At 46.8% G+C, this 5,669-nt stretch overlaps 1 long non-coding RNA gene across 1 annotated transcript; it reads right to left on the bottom strand.

The window, feature by feature from the left end:
• Positions 1-436: 436 nt before the first annotated feature.
• Positions 437-2,203, bottom strand: LOC143781143 (uncharacterized). The gene is made up of 3 exons (XR_013216587.1): positions 1,855-2,203; positions 1,554-1,707; positions 437-1,434 (listed from the first exon to the last, which is right to left on the bottom strand). It is a non-coding gene; the product is annotated as an uncharacterized LOC143781143 (long non-coding RNA).
• Positions 2,204-5,669: the final 3,466 nt, after the last annotated feature.

Raw genomic sequence — 5,669 nt, 5'->3', positions numbered from 1 at the left:
GAGTTCTATTGACCGCTATCAACTTGAAGACTGACACTGTTGACGAGGTGGTGAAAGCTTGTGTAGTCCTGCACAATTTTGTGATATGCAAGGAACATATTTCCATTGAAGAACACTCTGAAGAAACCACCTTGGCTGATTATCGGAACATTTCGTATAGAAGTTCTGTGTCCGTTTCCAGAATGAGGGACAAATTTGCAGAATACTTTATTTCACCTGTAGGAAGAGTAGACTGGCAGGATGAGAGAGTTTGAAAAATTTGTCTTGGACCTTGTAACCAAAAGTTTTTTACCTTATTTTACCCAAGTTGTGTACCTGTTTGGGTTTTACCTAAAGTATTTAACCTTTACCCACAGTATTTAACCTGGTTTTACCCATCATATTTTACCTTATAAATAAATGAAAGACAAGATTTATAACCAATAAACTGTTTTATTAACAAATTATTAAACAAAAACAATATTATAAGTTTAAATAGTGTGGGGTGGAGATAATGCTGGAGGGGCTGTCAGATTGGGACACTTCAACATTGGGAGTGTGGAGAGAGGAATGTGATGGTGGTGGTGAAGGATCAGTAGGTAAAACAGGTGAAGGGGTGGAGAAAGACCGGGTGGACATAAAACCGGGAGTAGTATAGGGAATTTGGATGGTTGGAGGGGTGGAGTGAATGGATTGGGAGGCAAAAGAGGTGGTGGCTGGAGAAGAGGGTTGTGTTTGGGGCATGATGGGTGAAGGAGACTGGTGGTAGTGGGCAGGGAGTGGAGGCACGGATGATGTTGGTGGGAACTGGTACGAGGCAGGATGCTGGCACAGGGCAGGATGTTGGTAGTGGCTGGGAGGGACAGTGGCTGGAGGGGGGGGCAGGTGGAGTGGCTTGGGAGGTAATAAGCGCTAGAGCAGACTGGCACGATTGCATTACTTGCATCTGCTAATCAGGAGATAGCTTATCCATGCGCTCGAGTACCAACAGGAAAAATGTGTGGTTTGGAGATTTACTTGCATCTGAATGAATCCTATCCAGGCGTGTGTGCAACTCAAAAATACTGTTGCTGAGCAAATTAAATCCTGCGGTCATTTGCTCAGACAACAATTTGAGACAGTTCTGGAAGGCTGCATTCAGATGCAAGAACTCGGGTGCATAGCTCTTTTCCTGACCCCTCTGGTGCTGCCTCCCAGAACCCACAGGTGTTCTACAGGTGTCAGCATCAGAGGGGGTGGGGTAAAGGAAAAGCTATATCCTCACCGGCAGATTCATGCAACGCAGGCTTCCAGGATGCTCCAGCACTGGTGGATGGGACCGAGGGATCAGATGTGAGGGAAGGCTGGGAAGGTGCAGATGTGCCAGGACTGTCGAAGTGCCCCTCAGCGGCGGACTCCTGAGGGATCGCCCCAGAAGGGTTCAACACTGCAGGCTCCCGAGTGCTGCCGACGATGCTGTAGAACAAATAGAAAAAAATGTATAATATATTGATATTGCTTGGCCCTGGCTGAAACCCAGAAAAAAGTGTTAGACATGTAAACATTTTTAATTAAATGGAGTGGGTAATATTTACCTTCGGCTCACCATCGTTGACCGGAGGAACGACAGGGCTTGGGCATATTTACATCTGCTCCTGCGTCCTCCAGATCCACTCGGGGCCCGCATCTTTGTTGAAATCCTTCTTGAAGCGATCCCTGATCGACCGCCACCGCTTGCAATTCTCTCGCCTGAAAAGTGAAAGCACAAATTGGTTAGTGTACAACACTTTACATCCAGCATTTAAGTTGTAAAGCGCTGCGGAATATATTGGCGCTATATAAATAAAAATTATTATTATTATTATCCAGCTACATAACTGAACTGTGTATACTTACGTGCTTGATTCTGGGCCCAAACATCGAGGTCCTCAAGAGTTCTCCACAAGTTGTTGGCATACTTGCTCCCAGAGCCGACGGGTCACAACTGTATCGGCGTGGCGGTGGTCACCCATGTTGCACAGCGGCTCCCTCTTTCGGATCAGATCGATGAGAAGCTCGATATTTAGCCCCACCTCCTCACCGTCCGAGTCAGGAGCACGCTGTGAAGCCTGTTAAAAAAGACAAAAAACAAAGAGATTAGACTCAAAACAACATAAAGTTTAAAAAAAAGTGCTTACCCGATGACGACCGCCCTGACTCTCACGCCGACGACCATGGGAGCCGCTTTGAGGACCACTGGATCGAGCACCAGAATCAGAAGACTATAAGAAAAAAAAATATTAAAAATTATGTGCTTGGATGTAGGCTTATGTGTTGTGTGCTGTGTGATGTCTATAATGATCACTTTGTATGTGTTGTGTGCAGTGTTATGTCTGTAATTATCTGTTTTTTCATGCGTAGTGTGAGGATGTGGTTCTGCGATGCATGCAAGAAACTTACCAATTGCGAGCCCACTCTTATCTCTCCACCCCTTCGGTCTTCTTTTGGAAGCACCTCTTCTAATATTGCAGCTTCCTGTTATATAAAAATTATAGATTGATACAGAGGTGTATCTAGGGTTTCTGGCACCCGGGGCAAGAATTCATTTTGGCGCCCCCCCTTCCCAAGGACTTATGCGATTTGCAGACTTAGTCATGTACCCAAGAGCCGCTCTCCCTAACGCTCTCAATATTCAGTGAAAAACTGAGAGAAGCAGAAGAGAAGCTCGTTGTCACAGGACCATAAGTATGAAAATCACATATGAGTGAAGTGTCCATGTGACGACTACTGGAACCTGCAGAGCAGAATCCTGACATCGCAGGCTTCTGAATTCTCACAACTAATGCATTGCACACTTTTAGGATTCTCCCTGCCCGGTGGACAGTGATTTGTATACTTCACCACACTCCGACTAGACGTGCCCGGCCTCGCTCAGTTCATTTTTTATAGAGTGAGGCCACACATGTCTAGTCAGCACGTGACCACATGTATGTAAATCGCCAGCACAACAGATTCCTGACAGCGTGCAGTGCGCATTGTGAGAATTCAGAAGTCTGCAGCCACAAAGAATGACTGCAGGCTCATTACAAACCAGGACATCCCCTTTAATGCTCCTAACATAAATAAAAACATGAGTTAGTATCACAAATAACATTTACATCCAGGTACCTTATAGATGTAGTCTCTGGAGTCGTTCTCCTTTTCTTCATCTTGTCCAGACCCCATGATGAGTTTTCTCATCCACAGCCGTCTCTGCAGACTTCCATCTTCTCTGCTCTTTTGCAGAAAATCTCCACACGATGCCCTTAAAGATATAAGTGTCATTATAATGCTCCTGAATAAAACATTGCCCCTCACTATATTGTCTGCACAAAATATGACCCCCACACTGTCCCTCTTATGGTACATGCTCTTCACACTGACCTCTCCATTCCATACCGGCCCCCTCTTCACACTGTCCTCTCATACTGTGTCCCCCTATAAGGCTCAGTATTTATACTGTACTCTCATCACACTCCCCCTCCTTGGTATACTGTCCCCTCCTGGCTGTGCCCTTACACTGTCCCTCCATGCTACGCCCCCACTACTCAGTTTCTATTTTGTGCCCGCATACTGTCTCGCCACACTATTCCCCTCCCTCCTCATACATTCTCCTCTCACATCCCTCTGTTCACCATATGGTCTCCTCATATATTTACCCCCTCACTTTCTACACTGCCTGCTCACCTGACTCCCCATACTGTGTCTGCACACATCCCATCACCCTCACTCCCCGAACTCTGTCCACATACATTTTTCACATCGCTACTCATACTGTGTCCACATACATTCCCCCGTTCGCTCCCCATACTGTCTGCACCCATCCCCCATACTGTTTCCTCAGATATGTGTCATGATTCTCAATGGCGAGAGAACATAGCCCAGCATATATGAGAACTAGCTCTTGGAAGATGGAAACTATACTGACCATGAACTAAACCTGCCGCACAACTAGAAGTGGCCGGGTAGCATGCCTACGTTTTTTAACCCTAGATGCCCAGCGCCAGCCGGAGAACTACCTAATCCTAGCAGAGGAAAAGACAGTCCTGGCTCACCTCTAGAGAAATTTTCCCAAAAGGCAGACAGAGGCCCCCACATATATTGGCAGTGATTTGAGATGAAATGACAAACGTAGTATGAAAATAGGTTTAGCAAAATCGAGGTCCGCTTTCTAGATAGCAGGAAGACAGAAAGGACACTTTCATGGTCAGCAGAAAACCCTATCAAAACACCATCCAGAAATTCCTTTAAGACTCTAGCATTAACTCATAACACCAGAGTGGCAATTTCCGATCACAAGAGCTTTCCAGACACAGTAACGAAACAGCAGCTGTGAACAGGAACAAAATGCAAAAACACAAAAGGACAAAAGTCCAACTTAGCTGGGAGTTGTCTAGTAGCAGGAACAAGCACAGAAGGCTTCTGATTACATTGTTGACCGGCAAGAAACTGACAGAGGAGCAAGGTTATATAGCGACTCCCACATCCTGATAGGAGCAGGTGAACAGAGGGGATGATGCACACAAGTTCAATTCCACAAGTGGCCACCGGGGGAGCCCAGAATCCAATTTCACAACAGTACCCCCCCCTCAAGGAGGGGGCACCGAACCCTCACCAGAACCACCAGGGCGATCAGGATGAGCCCTATGAAAGGCACGGACAAGATCGGAGGCATGAACATCAGAGGCAGTGACCCAAGAATTATCCTCCTGACCGTATCCCTTCCACTTGACCAGATACTGGAGTCTCCGTCTGGAAACACGAGAGTCTAAGATCTTTTCCACAACGTACTCCAACTCACCCTCAACCAACACCGGAGCAGGAGGCTCAACGGAAGGCACAACCGGTACCTCATACCTGCGCAACAATGACCGATGAAAAACATTATGAATCGAAAAGGATGCAGGGAGGTCCAAACGGAAGGACACAGGGTTAAGAATCTCCAATATCTTGTACGGGCCGATGAACCGAGGCTTAAACTTAGGAGAAGAAACCCTCATAGGGACAAAACGAGAAGACAACCACACCAAGTCCCCAACACAAAGCCGAGGACCAACACGACGACGGCGGTTGGCAAAAAGCTGAGTCTTCTCCTGGGACAACTTCAAATTGTCCACCACCTGCCCCCAAATCTGATGCAACCTCTCCACCACAGCATCCACTCCAGGACAATCCGAAGATTCCACTTGACCGGAGGAAAATCGAGGATGAAACCCCAAATTACAGAAAAACGGGGACACCAAGGTGGCAGAGCTGGCCCGATTATTGAGGGCGAACTCCGCCAAAGGCAAAAAAGCAACCCAATCATCCTGATCCGCAGACACAAAACACCTCAAATATGTCTCCAAGGTCTGATTAGTCCGCTCGGTCTGGCCATTAGTCTGAGGATGGAAAGCAGACGAAAAAGACAAATCTATGCCCATCCTAGCACAGAATGCCCGCCAAAATCTAGACACGAATTGGGTCCCTCTGTCAGAAACGATATTCTCAGGAATACCATGCAAACGAACAACATTTTGAAAAAACAGAGGAACCAACTCGGAAGAAGAAGGCAACTTAGGCAAGGGAACCAGATGGACCATCTTAGAGAAACGGTCACACACCACCCAGATGACAGACATCTTCTGAGAAACAGGCAGATCCGAAATAAAATCCATCGAGATGTGCGTCCAAGGCCTCTTCGGGATAGGCAA

The sequence above is a fragment of the Ranitomeya variabilis genome, chromosome 6 (genome assembly GCF_051348905.1).
Source record: "Ranitomeya variabilis isolate aRanVar5 chromosome 6, aRanVar5.hap1, whole genome shotgun sequence".
Lineage (NCBI taxonomy): Eukaryota > Metazoa > Chordata > Amphibia > Anura > Dendrobatidae > Ranitomeya > Ranitomeya variabilis.
The sequence above is the reverse complement of the archived record's forward strand: the minus strand, read 5'-3'. Positions and strand labels throughout refer to the sequence as shown.